General features: G+C 41.0%; 1 protein-coding gene and 1 long non-coding RNA gene across 6 annotated transcripts in view; both read left to right on the forward strand.

The window, feature by feature from the left end:
- Positions 1-14256, forward strand: part of LOC116972490 — a 46453-nt gene extending 32197 nt beyond the window's left edge. Inside the window, exons 2-3 of the long non-coding RNA XR_004411817.1 lie at positions 7902-8056; positions 14247-14256. This is a non-coding gene — a long non-coding RNA (uncharacterized LOC116972490). The remainder of the gene's footprint in view (positions 1-7901; positions 8057-14246) is intronic.
- The window catches only part of ppp1r17 (protein phosphatase 1 regulatory subunit 17), a 527342-nt gene that overhangs the window by 289497 nt on the left and 219906 nt on the right, over positions 1-17939 (forward strand). The window lies entirely within an intron of this gene.

A 17939-nucleotide genomic window follows, 5' to 3' on the forward strand; every position in this document is an offset into this window, starting at 1 on the left:
TCATGCAATGGGAAATTGTTCATGTTTATAAAAGAAGGAGATTTTGCAACTGATGGAACAAATTATTTGAACTCAACTTTGAGGGGTACCAGGGACCATAAGCCAGAGTATACACTTAGATTTGCAGTAGTCAGGTCTTTGTAACAGCAGAAGGGATGTGAAACCATTGTTTGATTCACTGTGCTTCCTGGATTGATCAAGCGTACTTCGCCTGCAAAATGTGGTTTTAGCCAATTGATGTTAAGGGTTATTGAAGACTCTTACATCTGCTGTTTAGTTTAGAGATACAGTATAGAAACAGGGCCTTTGATTCACAGAGTCCGCGCTGACCATCGATCACTTGCTCACACTAGTTTTATGTTATCCCACTTTCTCATCCATTCCCTACATACCGTGAGCAATTTTACACCAACCAATTAACCAACAAGTTCATACCCTACGATTCTTTTGGATTGAGTGATAACCAAAGTGGTCACAAGGAGAACAGGCAAACTCCACACAGACAGCACCCGTGGTCAGGATCGAACTCGGATCTCTAGCATTGTGTTGCTCAAACAGCAGGAAGGATGTAATATCTTTGTTTATTTGAATGGTGCAACTGTTCTTCTGATTATTAATAGAGTAATAAAGCAATTTTTTTTTAACATACCCAAAATGTCACCTATTCCTTTTCTCCAGGGATGCTGCCTTACTTGCTGAATTACTCCAGCTTTTGTTGGCTATCTTTGATTGGATCAAAACTGTAAGGTCATAAACAAGCATTTAGCAACTTTTTAGTGTAGTCAGGAGGATGCAAACAATATATGGACAAAAAAGGTAAAGACTTAAAAGAGACGCAGAGAGAGAGGGTGTGCAATAGAGGATTAAATACCATTCAATGAGGTTAATATTGTTAATCTGCTATTCATAAAAGTTCGGCGGCCTGAAAATTGGAATAAGGATATAGAAAATATTGCAAAGGAATATTTGCACCTTTGCCATCAGGTGAGGCAGAGGTTCACTTGCACTTGGTCCCTAGTGCAACCAAGACAGTTTGTAATTCAGAGTTTATGAAGGTGTCACAATGGGGCAGCTCAGTGGCGCAGCAGTAGAGTTGCTGCCTTGCTGCACCAGAGACCCGGGTTCAATCCTTGGTACGGGTGCTGTCTGTATGAAGTTTGTACGTTCTCCCTGTGACTGTTTGGGTTTTCTCCGGGTGCTCCAGTTTCCTCCCACACTCCAAAGATGAACACGTTTGTAGATTAATTGGATTTGGTTAAAAAAATTGTAAATTGCCCCGAGTGTAAGGGAGAGTGATAGTATACGGAGTGATCGCTGGTCATCATGGACTCAGTGGGCCAAATTCTTTCTTCCGTGCTGTACCTCTTTTTTTTTAAGTTGTAGTTGGAGTTCGTAGTGTTCAATAACTTGATGATTGTTGAGAAGAAGCTGTTCCTGAACCTGGACATCACAATTTTCAGATTCCTATACCTTCCCAATGGCAGGGTGAAATGTGAGCATAGCCCGAGTTCTGTGGGTCCTTGATGATGCTAGCTGCCTTTTTGAGGCCGTTCCTCCAATAGACCCCTTCGATAGTGGGGAAATCAATACCCGTGATGAACTGAGCAGTGTTCACCACTTTTTGTAACCTTCATTCCTGGGTGTTTAGTTGTCAAACCAGGCTGTGATGCAACCAGTGAATAAGCTCTCCATGGTACAATTGTAGAACTTCAAGAGATTATTCATTGACATACTGAATCACCTCAATCTTCTAAGGAAGTAGAGGTGTCGACAGGCTTTCTTCAGGATTGCATCCGTATGCTGGCATAGGTACCAGGACAGGTATTCAGAGATATGCACAACCAGGAAGTTGAAGGAACATGAAGTTGTTGGTCTCTCTACCAATGACCCCTCGATAAAGACAGGTTTGTGGATCCTCCGCCTTGTTTGGTGTTTTGGCATCTTTACTCCAATGATCAATCTCCTCCCATACTCTGACTCATCATTATCTGTATTTTGTCCAACAACAATGGTGTTGGCGGTGAATTTAAAGATGGAGTTGTAACTGTCCGGCTACATAGTCATGGGTATAGAGTGATTAGAGCAGGGTACTGAGCACACAGCCTTGAAATGCCTCTGTGGTGGTGGTTATTAAGAAGGAAGTGTTGTTGCCAATTCTGGTTGCATCATGGCCTGGTTCGGCAACTGAATGTCCAGGAACAAAGATTGCAAAACTGATGAAATATAAAAAGTAACACAAAAATTACAAATCACAGTTTATCATGTTGATGCTTACACCAGAAGAGATGATTTAACTCATCAGCATAACCAGTGTATGATTAAATTGTGTGAATCTGAGTAATAGTGCAGGAAGCAGAATTTATATCATTAGGTTTGTTTACTTATGAAAAATGTGGACACTTAGGTGAGGAAAGAACTTGTTTATCACAAACTCATCAGATTTTGGATGATAAGCTATGATCATATTGATCGAATGGCCTACTCCTGCACCTATATTCTATGTTTGAGTGAGAGGAAAGGAAATTCCTACGATAGTTTCTGATCCCATGGAAATTGTGCAGAAGTGTACTATATTTCAGAATATTTGTTAATGTCTTCTTCAGAGATGGCCACTATTCCAGATAAAAAAAGAGGACTTGGTTTTTAGACATGGCAAGTGGATTATCTGGGACCCTTACGTATACGAAGATGGCAGAAATGCATATTGATGACGGCTCACACTATGGGTATTTAATAGCATTTCCCACTGTGAAAGCAAATCAACAAAGTACTGCCCAACATTTGCACCTATTGGTGGAACAATATGGTCTATCTATTGAAATACAATCTGATAACGGATAACGGGTCACATGAAGCACTTCTGATAATGGGCCACATGAAGCACTTCCCTCTGGAAGGCAATGCCAGACTGTCAAAGTCACCACAGCCAGATATAAAGACAGCTTTTTTCAACGAGCAGTCGCTCTGCTCAACAGCCAAAAGTCTGTAGCCTCTTTTTGCTCTGGTATTTTATTATTCATTTAAATTATTATTATTTTTTATTTTTTTATTTTATTTATTTTATTAGAAGCAATTGTACATATAACCATATAACAATTACAGCACAGAAACAGGCCATCTCGGCCCTTCTAGTCCGTGCCAAACACGTATTCTCCCCTAGTCCCATCTACCTGCACTCAGACCATAACCCTCCATTCCTTTCCCGTCCATATAACTATCCAATTTATTTTTAAATGATAAAATCGAACCTGCCTCCACCACCTTCACTGGAAGCTCATTCCACACAGCTACCACTCTCTGAGTAAAGAAATTCCCCCTCATGTTACTCCTAAACTTCTGTCCCTTAATTCTTAAGTCATGTCCTCTTGTTTGAATCTTCCATACTCTCAGTGGGAAAAGCTTATCCACGTCAACTCTGTTTATCCCTCTCATCATTTTAAAGACCTCTATCAAGTCCCCCCTTAACCTTCTGCGCTCCAAAGAATAAAGACCTAACTTGTTCAACCTTTCTCTGTAACTTAGTTGCTGAAACCCAGGCAACATTCTAGTAAATCTCCTCTGTACTCTCTCTATTTTGTTGACATCCTTCCTATAATTAGGCGACCAAAATCGTACACCATACTCCAGAATTGGCCTCACCAATGCCTTGTACAATTTTAACATTACATCCCAACTTCTATACTCAATGCTCTGATTTATAAAGGCCAGCACACCAAAAGCTTTCTTTACCACCCTATCTACATGAGATTCCACCTTCAGGGAACTGTGCACAGTTATTCCTAGATCCCTCTGTTCAACTGCATTCCTCAATTCGCTACCATTTACCATGTACGTCCTATTTTGATTTGGCCTGCCAAGATGTAGCACCTCACACTTATCAGCATTAAACTCCATCTGCCATCTTTCAGCCCACTCTTCCAACTGGCATAAATCTCTCTGTAGACTTTGAAAATCTACTTCATTATCCACAACACCACCTATCTTTGTATCATCTGCATACTTACCAATCCAATGATCATCCAGATCATTGATGTACATGACAAACAACAGTGGACCCAACACAGATCCCTGTGGCACCCCACTAGTCACTGGCCTCCAACCTGACAAACAGCCATCCACCATTACTCTCTGGCATCTCCCATTCAGCCACTGTTGAATCCATCTTGCTACTCCACCATTAATACCCAACAATTGAACCTTCTTAACCAACCTTCCATGAGGAACCTTGTCAAAGGCCTTACTGAAGTCCATATATACAACATCCACTGCTTTACCCTCATCAAAACATGACCTTCCAGGCACAAATCCATGTTGACTGTTCCTAATCAGACCCTGTTTATCCAGATGCTTATATATATTATCTCTAAGTATCCTTTCCATTAATTTGCCCACCACTGACGTCAAACTAACAGGTCTATAATTGCTAGGTTTACTCTTAGAACCCTTTCTAAACAATGGAACAACATGCGCAGTACGCCAATCCTCTGGCACTATTCCCGTTTCTAATGACATTTGAAATATTTCTGTCATAGCCCCTGCTATTTCTACACTAACTTCCCTCAATGTCCTAGGGAATATCCTGTCCGGACCTGGAGACTTATCCACTTTTATATTTTTCAAAAGTGTCAGTACTTCCTCTTCTTTGAATCTCATAGTTTCCATAGCTACTCTACTTGGGATAAGGGAAAAGGGATAGGGATGTACAGGGATAAGGCAATCGACATAACAGTTATACAATTATTGTACAGCTTCATTTTTACATTGAAACCTAAATCGAAAAAAAAAAGAAAAAAAGGGAAAAAAGAGAGAAAAAAGAAGAGAATGAAGAAAGAGAACATAAGAGAAAGCAAGAAAAAGACCCTAAGCTACCAAAGAAGTGCAAGAGGAAAGAAAAGAAATAAGAAAAGAGAAGATGGAGTTAGACCTCTCCCCCCCTCACCTGGCATCGGGTTTAAATTTGTGTTTAACCATTCTGTTATTGCTGAAATTCAGTGAAAGGTAACCATGTCTTGAGAAATTGATCTGCTTTTTCCGCCAAGACAAGCCTAATGTTTTCTAAATGTAGTGTCTCGGGCAAATCAGTAATCCACCTCTTCACTGTGAGGACTGTTGTCAGTTTTCAAAACTTGAGTATTAGTTTTATCGTCGTTAGCTTAGAATAGGCCGCTGACATATCTAATGCGATCATTTATATCTGGTTCCAATTTAATTTTAAGTATTTTGGAGAAGATATCAAATATTCCCCTCCAGAAGTTTTGTAACTTTAAACAGGAAGCGAAGGAATGGGTTATAGTCGCTTCTTGGAAGTGACATTTATCACAAATGGGAGAGACGTTTGGGAAGATCTTGTTCAATTTGGTCTTTGAATAGTGGAGTCTATACAGCATTTAAAATTGTATCAGGGATTGCCTGACATTGAGAGAGGAGTAGTTTATGTATAGAAGGCTTTCCTCCCAGCTATCCTTTGAAATTAATAAACCTAATTCGACTTCCCATGCTCGCCTATGCATCTCAGAAGATGGGATGTGTGCAATTAAAAGAGTGTTGTAAATGTAGGATATTGACTTGCTTGTATCATTCTGTCTATTCATACATTCATCTAGTATATCGGAACCCATAAAATGACAGTCTTGTGTATGTTTTCACATAGTCTCGGATTTGAAGATATCTAAAAAAATTGCTTGCTTTCAAATGATATCTCTCCTGTAGTTCTTGAAACGAGAGGAAAATCCCTTTCTCGTGAAGATTTCCCACCGTTTTAATTCTTGAGTTATTCCATTGTGCAAACACCTTGTCTAAAGTAGACGGTTTAAACGAGGGATTGTTAGCGATTGGTAAAAGGAGATAGAAATTCCTCAGTTTGAGGCTTGATTTCAACTGTTTCCAAATGCGTAGGGTGCTGTGTATTATCGGGTCTTGCTCATACGTTGATTTATTCTGATGTGTTGGAGAAAGAAGAATCGCACCTTTATTAAAAGGCAAACAATCTTCCCTCTCCATTTTTTTACCAGTTTACCTGTTGACATGGATCATCCATCCAGTAGATTAAGTTTTTAATATTAATCGCCCAGTAGTAGAAAAGGAAATTAGGGAGTGCTAATCCTCCATTTTCTTTAGCTTTACATAAATGCTTTTTATGTATTCTATGGGTTTTATAGTCCCAAATGAAATTTGTAATAACAGAGTCAAGTTTTTTTTAAACTTTGGGAGATATATCGGTATTGAATTGAATAGGAGTTGTGGAAGGAAAATCATCTTTATGGCATTTACTTTACCTACAGTATATGGAAAATAGGGAGTGTTTTCCAAAATTGAATGAAGGCATTTAATTTAGTAATTAATGGTGGGAAATTTGTTTGAAATAGAGAGGTGTATTTTCTAGTCACATAGACTCCAAGGTATCTAAATTTTTCAGTAACAATTCTGAAAGGGATTTTTTGGAGTTGTGAAGGGTCTTGAGCTTTTATTGGCATAATTTCACTTTTATTCCAGTTTATTCTATATCCTGAAAAGGAACCAAATTGTTCTATAAGGTTTAATATATTTGGGATACTGACTTGAGAATTGGTGATGTATAAGAGTACATCTTCTGCATATAACAAAATCTTGTTATTGGTATGTTTAGTATTGTATCCATGAATGCCCGAATGTACTCGTATGTTTTCTGCTAAGGGTTCTATGACATTGGTGAAAGGGCACATCCTTGTCTATTACCCCTGGATAATTGAAATTTAGATGACAGAATTTGATTAGTCAATATTCTGGCAGTCGGATTGTTATATAACAACTTTACCCATGAAATAAAATGTTCTCCTAGTTGGAATTTTTCCAACACTGTAAAGAGATAGGCCCATTCTACTTGGTCAAATGCTTTTTCTGCATCTAAAGAAATAATTGTTAAATCTTCATTTATCGTTCTGTGTGAATGCATTATATTAAACAGGCGTCTCAAATTATGAAACGAATGTCGCTTAGGTATAAACGCAGTTTGGTCTGGATGTATTAATTTACTAATGTACAGACTTAGTCTTCTTGCCAAAGTCTTGGCTAATATTTTCTGATCTGTATTTAGAAGAGCTATTGCTCTATATGATCCAGGCTCTTCAAGATTTTAATCTTTTTTAGGTATCAATGTAAGGGTTTGTGGTAAGGTCTGTTCTTTAAAAGCATGTATATAAAGGGCTCGTAGGCATGGAGAAAGTAAATCATTGAATTTTTTATAGAATTCATTACTGAACCCATCTGGACCTGGCGTTTTCCCACTATTCAGTGATTTGATAGTTTCTTCAATATATTTTATTGTAATCTCACCATCTAATTGTTCTCGTTCCTCCTCATTAAGTGATGGGAGGTTGTAATTGTCAAGAAAGTTTTTGATCTTTGCAGAGTCGGCTGATGTTTTTGATGCATATAGATTTTGATACAATTTTAGGAATCTTTCATTAATATCTTTGGGAAGTGTGAGCAGCTCACCTTTTTCTGATTCATTTCAATTATAATGTTTTATTTTTATTTTTCTACTCATATCGTGTTGTTATTTGCGAGCAAAGCAGCAAGGCAAATTCCTTGTATGTATACATACTTGGCTAATATAAAAATGTATTCAAAATGTATTCAATTTTGCAGAGCAAGTAATGCAACAATTGGCTGTGGGCAATTGTGTACTGTGGACTTTCCATGTTCCACATTGCCCTCAAGCCTCTGGATTGCTTACATCTCTATATAGGTACTGATTCTATAAAGATACTACTTCTTCCATAAAATACAAAAGCAGGTAAATATCAAGGTATCATTCATTGGCATAGTTGAAGTGATCAGAAAGTTGCCTTGAAAGTAGATTTGGTTCATTTTTGCTACAACTGGCTTAAGAGAAAATAAACCATTTATATAATGCTTTTCAGCTGGTGGAATCCAAGATTCACATATTGCTGGAAGATTGCAAGCTATCACCTACTGAGACGACCCTAAAGGAGTGAATGAAAATCACTGAGAAAGGCAAGGATGGCAATGGATAGAAATGTATCAAAAGAAGAAGAGGAACATAGTGCAAAAAATGGTAAGAGTTCTAGTGTTACGGCTTAACAATGAAGGCAAATAATGAAGTGAATAGGTATTGCTAATAAGCCACAAATAAGGACATAGTATGACCTACACCACAAATGATGTAGAAAACAGCCGGGCTACAGCTGTTAGGAGGTATCATTACAGCAAGATTTGGTGCAATGTTCCTGGAATTAACATAGAAATTATTTCTTAGCGACAGTGATATTTAGATAAGTAATTGTGTAACTGCAGAAAATAATTGACATTTCACCAACTTATCAAAAGAAGGATCTCGACCCGAAACATCACCCATTACTTCTAACCAGAGATGCTGCCTGTTCTGTTGAGTTACTCCAGCTTTTTGTGTGTATCAAATCATTTGTTCAGTTTGTAAAGTGTGCAGGGTATCAAGTTAAAGATCTTTCATGGTTGCTTTTCCATCCACCAAACTTCTGAAAGCAAGTTTGAAAGCTATGTTATAGGAATGGTCACAATTTTGAGATTTTAAAAATCAAGCCTGTAATTTATCCCATCAGATAAAGCATAACAAGAACTTTAATTTGATACAGAATTCTCTTTCATATCTTCAGTATTAAAAAAGTTATGGTCATTTTCATACTCGGAAATTAGCATCTTGTTCCCTATTGCTTTTCCACAAAAGCTGTGATCGAGGACAGTCAAAAGCTCATTACTTTCTTAAAAATTAAGAGAACTGAATGAAAATTTCAGTTATTATAGTTTGAAGCATTCTGAAACAAATATGAAACATTTTACTTGGATGACCTGAAATTAAAGCATATAATCAGTTAACCTAATTGTAGCTAATTACAAAATTGACCGTTGTGACGGAAATAGTAATAAACCATATAATAATATAACCATATAACAATTACAGCACGGAAACAGGCCATCTCAACCCTTCTAGTCCGTGCCGAACACGTATTCTCCCCCTAATCCCATATACCTGCGCTCAGACCATAACCCTCCATTCCTTTCCCGTCCATATAACTATCCAATTTATTTTTAAATTATAAAAACGAACCTGCCTCCACCACCTTCACTGGAAGCTCATTCCACACAGCCACCACTCTCTGAGTAAAGACGTTCCCCCTCATGTTACCCCTAAACTTCAGTCCCTTAATTCTCAAGTCATGTCCCCTTGTTTGAATCTTCCCTACTCTCAGTGGGAAAAGCTTATCCATGTCAACTCTGTCTATCCCTCTCATCGTTTTAAAGACCTCTATCAAGTCCCCCCTTAACCTTCTGCGCTCCAAAGAATAAAGCCCTAACTTGTTCAACCTTTCTCTGTAACTTAGTTGCTAAAACCCAGGCAACATTCTAGTAAATCTCCTCTGTACTCTCTCCAATTTGTTGACATCCTTCCTATAATTATGCGACCAAAATTGTACACCATACTCCAGAATTGGCCTCACCAATGCCTTGTACAATTTTAACATTACATCCCAAACACCCAGACCACTTGAAAATTCAAAAAGGTGATATTTTCAAAATCAGAACCAATATTATTGTATTATATGCTGTAAGTCCTTAACAGATAAGTAAAGAAATTACAATTTCTAGCAAAAGACCAAGTCCTTATGGAGAAGATCAGTTGCTAGCTGGTACATTGGCATATTGTAATCAGTAGCATCATCATACTCCTCAGATTGTAACCAATAAGCAACTCTGTACACCTTGTTTTTCTCAACTTTTCAAATTTAGCATTGTAAACTACAAGTTTTTGCTCTTCAAACCATGCATGACATGCCTTTCTGCCCACTACTTTCTCATTAAGAATGTCCTGTAGTAGTCCAAACTTGGATAATCTCTGCGAATGCTGTCTAAATCAATCTCATTTGCTGGGCATTTGGATTGACAATTTTGCATTTCTTCTTTGGAGACATCTGTTTAAAACATGAAGAAAAAGAAACACTGAACAACATTAACAGAAACAAGTTATTGTTTGCAGTTTTAGAAAAAAAGGTAGAAATGATTAAGTTAAACGCTAAAACAAATAGTAAATAACCAATAAAAAACTCATATTCATCAGTTTCATCAAATCAATCAAAATCAATCTAATCAATTAAAATCATCTAAATTCAAACACTAGATCTAAACATCTATCCATTTCTTAAGAAACGGCTAAATTTTTTAAATAGCCTAAGTATCCAAATAACAAATAACAAACTGATCCCATTCACACAAGAATTCACAATATAACATGATTTTTAAATCTCACTTTGTCATGAATCTATATATCAAATCGAAGGAATTTAATGTTTAATTCCCATAAATTAATCCAGAAACATCCAATCAAGATAATCAAAATCATTATTTCTTGCACATCTGACTAAAACTGTACTTTGGATATTTAGTATGAAAATATTGATCACGGATGGGACAATATCAAAAAATATAGATTGATTTAGATGTTCTTATGACATGATTTTGCAAAAAAAATAATGAATTTGATTATCTTGAGAGTGGATGTTTCTGGAATGTGATCGATTGGAATGTTGCCGTTGCCATAAACTTAAGCCCATATCGGAAGGCAAGACACAGCCGATTCATAAAATGCCTAAATAAATTTTTTTGCATTATAAGATTTTTGCATCATAAGATTAAGATGAAGCAAAACTAAAAACCAGAATAATATGTTAAATAAGCGACATACCTTTTGTTTAGTCCTGATATTGTGGTCCGTGATGTTGAAGGCATTTTTAGTCGTGTTTAAGTTCAATCCAGCGATGCAATGGTCCAGCAAATTTTTTTTTTAACCGGGAAGGGAAGCCCAAACGATTTTTCTTCATCAGCTAGCAGCCCAAGGAAATCCCTCTCTGACAACCAATACAAACCTGCATTTTAACCCCCCCCCCCCCTCCCGAATCGCATGCACTGGCAGTGGCTGGAGCGCCATTGATGGTAACGCTATATGTTATAGGCCTCGCAATTGTCAGTGGGAATTAGAGCAGCAGATGCATATGGAGATTGCTATAGAAATAATAGGGCAGTGTTTGCCGGAGATTTCAACTTCCCCAATAGTGACTGGGTCCCCTATAATGTAAAGGGCTTGGACGGGATGGAATTTGTTAAAGGTGTCCAAGAAATCTTCCTTAATCAGTATGTCTAGGGCCCTACCAGAAAATATGTAACACTGGACCTCCTCTTTGGGAACAAGTTAAGGCAAATGATTCAAAAGGTCAATGGGGGAGAAGCTTGGGACCAGAGACCATAATTCTATTAGTTTTAAAGTAGATATGGAGTATGATAGGACTGGCCTACAAGTGATGGTCCTAGTTTGTGGTAAGGGCAATTTTGGAGGCACGAGGTGAGACTTGCAAAGGATGATTGGGTGAGTCTATTTACAGTTAAGTGGACGACTGGCATGTGGAAGGCTTTCAAAAGTTCCTGTGAGGGCGAAGGACAAGGCTGGCAGTTTGAGGGAACATTGGTTGATGAAAGATATTGAGGCTCTGGTCAGTAAAAGAGGGATACATACATCAGAGTTAGGCTGCCAGGCTCTTTATGAGTATAATAAGGCCTTCAAGATGGCAAAAAGAGGGCATTAAACCGATCTGACAGGTTAGGTGAAATTCTTGAGAGATTTTATGGGTATATTAGGAGTCAAAAAAGTTGCTTGGGAAAGAACACGTCCCTTTAGAAGGATCAGGATAGGGGACATATTAAATTAATATTTCTCGTCTGTTTTTACTGAGAAAATCATGGAAGCTAAGGAATTAAGGCATTGGAGTTGTGATATCTTAGATCATATTCAAATTACCAAAGAGCAGGTACTGGCAGGTTTAAACCTCATTAATGTGAATAAATCCCTGAGGCCTGACCAAGTGCATTCTCCGACATTTGGGATGCTAGGGAGAAAGTTGCAGAGGCCCTTGCAGACATATTTACATAATCTTTAGCCATGGGTAAAGTACTGGAAGACTGGATGGTGACTGTGTGGAAGTTAATAATGATTTAAACTCACAAAATGAAACTAAGACAGGCTTTCACCTTCTTCTATAATTGCAAAGCTAGCAAAAAAAGCACTAACCCTTGCTTTCAGTACATTAACAAGGTCATAGAAACAGAGAAAATAGGTGCAGAGGAGGCCATTCAGCCCTTCGAACCAGCACCGGCCAGTCATTGTGATCATAGCTGATCGTCCCCTATCAATAAGTTGTGCCTGCCTTCCTCCCAATATCCCTTGACTCCACTAGCCCCTAGAGCTCTATCTAACTCTAAGGTCAGCATACTGTCGATGTTCCCCTTTCCAATAACATAAGCGAGATAACAAGCACAGCTTCATGAATGTCTCCTCTATAATATAAACATAGGAGAGAATTCAGACTAACCCTTGTTCTATAGATTAAGATGTGCGTCATAAGTAGAAAAAAAACAAAAATGCTTGTTCTGCAGAAATATAACCTTCTCATATAACCATATATGGCTAACCCTTCCTCTGTCAGAGAAGGTGTCAATCTTAAGAAGCTGTCAATCTTAAGGATCTGTCAATCTTAAGAAACAAGAGGCTGTACTATGCTTTGTAGATAACATATTGCTGAATCGTTGATTAGTGGCGTATATATACATGCACTGAGATCATTGACCCTTTGTGTGGGAATTCTCTGTATAGTCTGTTATCAGCATACGGTAAAGAGCTTTTAACCACACCTGCCTTGCGAAATAAAGATTTTACTGCTTCTGCTGATTTTATTTGTGTTCCTGTCTGTTTAAGAATATTTGGACCACGACAACTGATATTGTTATTTAAGAGAGACAGCAAGGACAAGCTAGGGAACTTTAGGGAAGTGAACCTTACTCAGAGGTGGAAAGGTTTAGTTTAGTTCAGAGATACATCACAAAACAGGCTCTTCAGCTCATTGAGTCCATGCCAACCATCGATCACCTGTCTAGTTCTATGACATTTTGACGATCGCAAGAACGACAACTAAGTTTTATTTTATTCTGAAAATAACTTCTTAGCTCACAGGTTCTTACAACACGTCTGGCCACAATGGTGGTCAGCACTCAACTGCCGCGTGAAAGCGAAACCGCGTGAAAAACAGCAGCCCCTTCCGAGTCACGTGACCGTGCTTCCGAACGCCGGTTCGATATCTGCGTGCGCCAGCAGGCGCCTCTACATGGTCCCCCCCAGAATCCGCGGTACGGAACGCACGGGTAACCAGACGGTTCGAACGGAACGTGTAGTCCGAGGTTGCGGGGCGAGCGTAACAATAGGGGCCGGCAAAACATAACTGGAGGGACGCAATAAACGTGAATGAGGGACGGGCATAACAGAGGGGACGGTGAAACATAACCGGGGGTAACAGGTGCAGAGGGCGGCAAAACGCCCGGCGGACACCCTCTATGCTGCAGAATGGCCACCGTCCCGGGCTATCCTCGTCAACGTGTGCTGGCTTAAGGCGCTGATGGAGACGAACTCCTCCTTGCCACCCATGTCCAATGTGAACGTTGAGATACCAGTCCTCGGCACACTGTAGCGGACCTTCGTACACCAGCTGAAATGGCGAGCGGTGACCATCCCTACGAAGGAAAACATAAGCACAATCCCCGTAACATAGTAGGCACATGCACCGTGGACGACCCGTGTCGGGAAGTGGGAACCGGGACCAAAGCGCGCACTCGCTCGCGAGGGTCAGCTAGCACCGCCGAAGCCGGGACCGCCTGATCACATGTGACGGGCAGAAAATCTCCAGGTACCCGCAAAACCGAGCCGTAAACCAGCTCGGCCGAGGAGGCGTCGAGGTCTTCCTTAGGCGTAGTTCTGATGCCTAGGAGAACGCACGGCAACTGGTCAACCCAATCGGGGCCGGTGAGCCGAGCCTTCAACGCCGACTTGAGGTGTCTGTGGAAATGCTCAACCAAACCGGTTGACTCTGGATGATGCGCGGTGGTATGGTGCAGCTTCGCACCGTACAGCTGCACCATACCACACCACAGGGAGGACGTGAACTGGGCCCCACGATCGATAGTAATTTCGGAAGGAGGTATCAGTGGAGGTATCAGTTAACGGTATTGCCTCCTGGTGAACCTGTCCACAATAGTGAGTATGTGAGTGGCCCCACGTGAATACGGCAAGGGACCCACCAGGTCGACATGGATGTGCAGGAAACTGCCGTCTGGAACAGCGACATCCTGCACGGGCGGGCACACATGCCTCTTGCACCTTGGAAGCCTGACAGGGGATACAAGTGCGGGCCCATGCTGCGACCCTGCTTTCGCAACCCATGCCAGACGAACTTGGCCGCGACCAGGGCAGAGGTGGCGCGAATGGACGGGTGAGCTAGGCTGTGGATGGTGTTGAAAATCCAACGCCTCCAGGCAATCGGGCCAATGGGGCGGGCTTTGCCCGTGGAGACCATCGCAAATAACCCGCACGCCGGCAGCGCCCAGGGCACCTCAGCCAATTTACGGCCCGATTCAGCATTGCGGTAATCCCCATGCTGGCATCAGCCTCCTGGGCAGCGGCCAGCCTCCGCGTAATCCACACTAGGATTAAAGCGGAAACCTCGGGGCTGCCGGACGGGACAGCGCGTCAGCCACAACGTTCAGCCTCCCCGCCACATGCCGAATGTTAGATGTGAATTTGGATATGTAGGCGAGGTGTCTCTGTTGCCTGCGGACCAGGGATCGGGTCACCTTAGTCAAAGCGAACGTGAGTCGCTTGTGATCCATGAATGCGGTGAACCCGCGCCCCTCCAGGAAATAACGGAAATGGCGGATCGCTATTGGGAGAGGTTGAGTAGGTTGGGTCTCTATTCCTTGGAGCACAGGAGGATGAGAGTGATCTTATAGAAGTGTATAAATCATGAGAGGAATAGATCGGGTAAATGCACAGAGTCTCTTGCCCAAAGTTGGGGAATCGAGGACCAGATGACAAGGGGAAGGGGAAAAGATTTAATAGTAATCTGAGGGAACTTTTTCACACAAAGGGTGGTGGGTGTATGAACAAGCTGCCAAAGGAGGTTGTTGAGGCTGGGACTATCCGAACATTTAAGAAACAGTTAGACAGGTACATGGATTGGACAGGTTTGGGGGAAATAGTGTAGCTGGGACATGTTGGCTGGTGTGGACAAATAGGGCCGAAGGACCTGTTTCCACACTGTATGACTCTAAGATACCTCCTACTTAGTGTCATCTGCAAAGTTACTATACCCAGCACGCCATATCCCAGAACATCTCATTCTTTTCCTAAGAGGAAGCCACAGGTAACGTATTGGATGACTGGAGGGTGGCTGATATTATTCTGTTATTTAAGAGGGGCAGCAAGAACAAGCTAGGGAACAACAGACAATGAGCCTCTTTAGCCACAGGTCAGACCATAATCTTCCTGTTTAAACTATTCTAGCAGGGAAACACAGGTCATTGAGCTATTCTTATCTCACATTTAAAAGCTTTCACTAGTTGTGTGTCTCCTTACCGGCAGACAGTCTCTTCCAATCATCTTTTGTCTGATGCATCAAAATTATGTCAATGTCATTTTTCCCATGCCTTTATTGAAATGTAAAGAATTATGGTAATTGGTCCCAAAGTACTTCCCCACTGATACATAGTCAATTGCCCGACCTCCTTCTTAAGAGGAGGGTGAGTGCAGCTATTCTTTAATCCAATTGTTACAGTTTACGCATGCTTGATCCTGGATTTCTGAAATAGAAACAAGGTGCAGGAGGAGGGCCATTCGGCCCTTCGAGGCCAGCACCGCCATTCATTGTGATCATGGCTGATCGTCCCTATCAATAACCCGTGCCCACTTTCTCCCAGTTTCCATTTGACTCCACTAGCCCCTAGAGCTCAATCTAACTCTCTCTTAAATCCATCCAATGTTTCTGGAAGGTTACTTTGTAACTTATAAAGTATTCAAAATAGATATTACAAATCAATGACAAGTATGAGCTACCATAAATCCCTCCACAATAGTTCTGAATACTGAGTCGGAGGGGTGTAAGAAAACTTTGAGTGGGAAAGAAGGAGATGGATGTCAGAGGTTAGGGTCCTGAATTTGAGGATATGGGGACGAAATGAGACTAACTGAGTGAATGGGAATAGCAGCAAACAGCTTAGTGTTTTCAGGAGATAACCTTGCTTTGTTTTTTTGAGTTATATTTACTGTTTTCATAATTGATTCTAGCCCAGGCTGCCTTGGAGTCAAAGTGAGATTCAGAAACTAGCTAGCCTCATTTCCATATGGAAATAGTCTATGTCTATTTCAAACCTGTGGAAAGGACTTTACTTGTTTTTCTCTTCTCACTATAGTGGGATGGAAAATTCAAATTAGTTTAGTTTAGAGATATAGCTCGGAAACAGGCCCATCAGCCCACCGAGTATGCTCTAACCAGATTCCCGTATGCTAACACTATCCTACACACAATGTACAATCCCAGACAATTTACAATCTTTACCAAACCCTATTAACTTACAAAACCTGTATGTCTTTGGATTGCGGGAGGAAACTGGAGCACCTAGGGAAAATCCATGCAGTCATGGGAGAATGTACAAACAACACCGGCAGTTAGGATCAAACCTGATCTCTGGCGCTGTAAGGCAGCAACTCTACAGCTATGCCACCGTGCTGTCCCCTAGTTCTTCTCATTATCCCCCACCTTACTTGGTCCAACCAATTATCTACCTGCCCTGTCTCACCCCTTCCTCTCACCTCTTTATACTGGCTATGTGCCAATAGCTTTTCTGTCCTGAAAATAATGCCTATTTCCATCTTTTCCGCAGACCTACTTTACCCACTGTTCAACCAGCTGTTTTTTTTTTTTGCACCAAAGCATAGAACACAGAGAATAGGTGCAGGAGTAGGCCATTTGGCCCTTTAAGCCAGCACCGCCATCCATATGATCACGGCTGATCACCCAAAATCAGTACCCTGTTCCTGCTTTCTCTCCATATCCCTTGATTCCGTTAGCCCTATGAGCTATATCTAACTCTCTCTTGAAAACATCCATTGAATTGGCCTCTACTGCCTTCTATGGCAGAGATTTCCACAGATTCACTACTCTGGTGAAGAAGATTTTCCTCAGCTCAGTATTGAATGCCTTATTCTTAACTGTGACCCATGGTTCTGGACTCCCCCAACATCGGGATTTTTTTTCCTGCATCTAGCCTGTCCAATCCCTGAAGAATTTTATATGTTTCTATAAGATACCCTCTCATCCTTCTAAATTCCAGTGAATATAAGCCCAATCGATCCATTCTTTCATCATATGTCAGTCCCGCCATCCCGGGAATTAACTTTGTGAACCTACGCTGCACTCACTCAATAGCAAGAACATCCTTCATCAAATTAGGAGACCAACCTTCACACAATACTCCATGTGCGGTCTCACCAGGGCCCAGTACAACTGCAGTAGGACCTCCTTGTTCTCATACTCAAATCATCTTGCTATGAATGCCAACATGTCATTTGCTTTCTTATTGCCTGTTGTATCTGCTTGCTTACTTTAATTGATTGATGTACAAGGACACCCAGGTCTCGTTGCACTCCCCCCTTTTCCAAATCTGACCCAATTCAGATAATAATCTGTTTAAGAAGGAACTGCAGATGCTGAAAAATCGAAGTACACAAAAATGCTGGAGAAACTCAGCGGGTGCAGCAGCATCTATGGAGCGAAGGAAATGGGCAACGTTTCGGGCCGAACCCTTCTCAGACTGATGGGGGGGGTGGGGGAGGCAGGGAGAAGAAGGAAAAAGGAGGAGGAGGAGCCCCGAGGGCTGAGGGAGAGGTAGGAAGGGGAGGAGACAGCAAGGGCTAACAGAATTGTGAGAATTCAATGTTCATGCCACCAGGATGCAGACTCCCCATGAGGTGCTGTTCCTCCAATTTCCGGTGTTGCTCACTCTGGCCATGGAGGAGGCCCAGGACAGAGAGG

Source organism: Amblyraja radiata, chromosome 4 (genome assembly GCF_010909765.2).
Source record: "Amblyraja radiata isolate CabotCenter1 chromosome 4, sAmbRad1.1.pri, whole genome shotgun sequence".
Classification (NCBI taxonomy): domain Eukaryota; kingdom Metazoa; phylum Chordata; class Chondrichthyes; order Rajiformes; family Rajidae; genus Amblyraja; species Amblyraja radiata.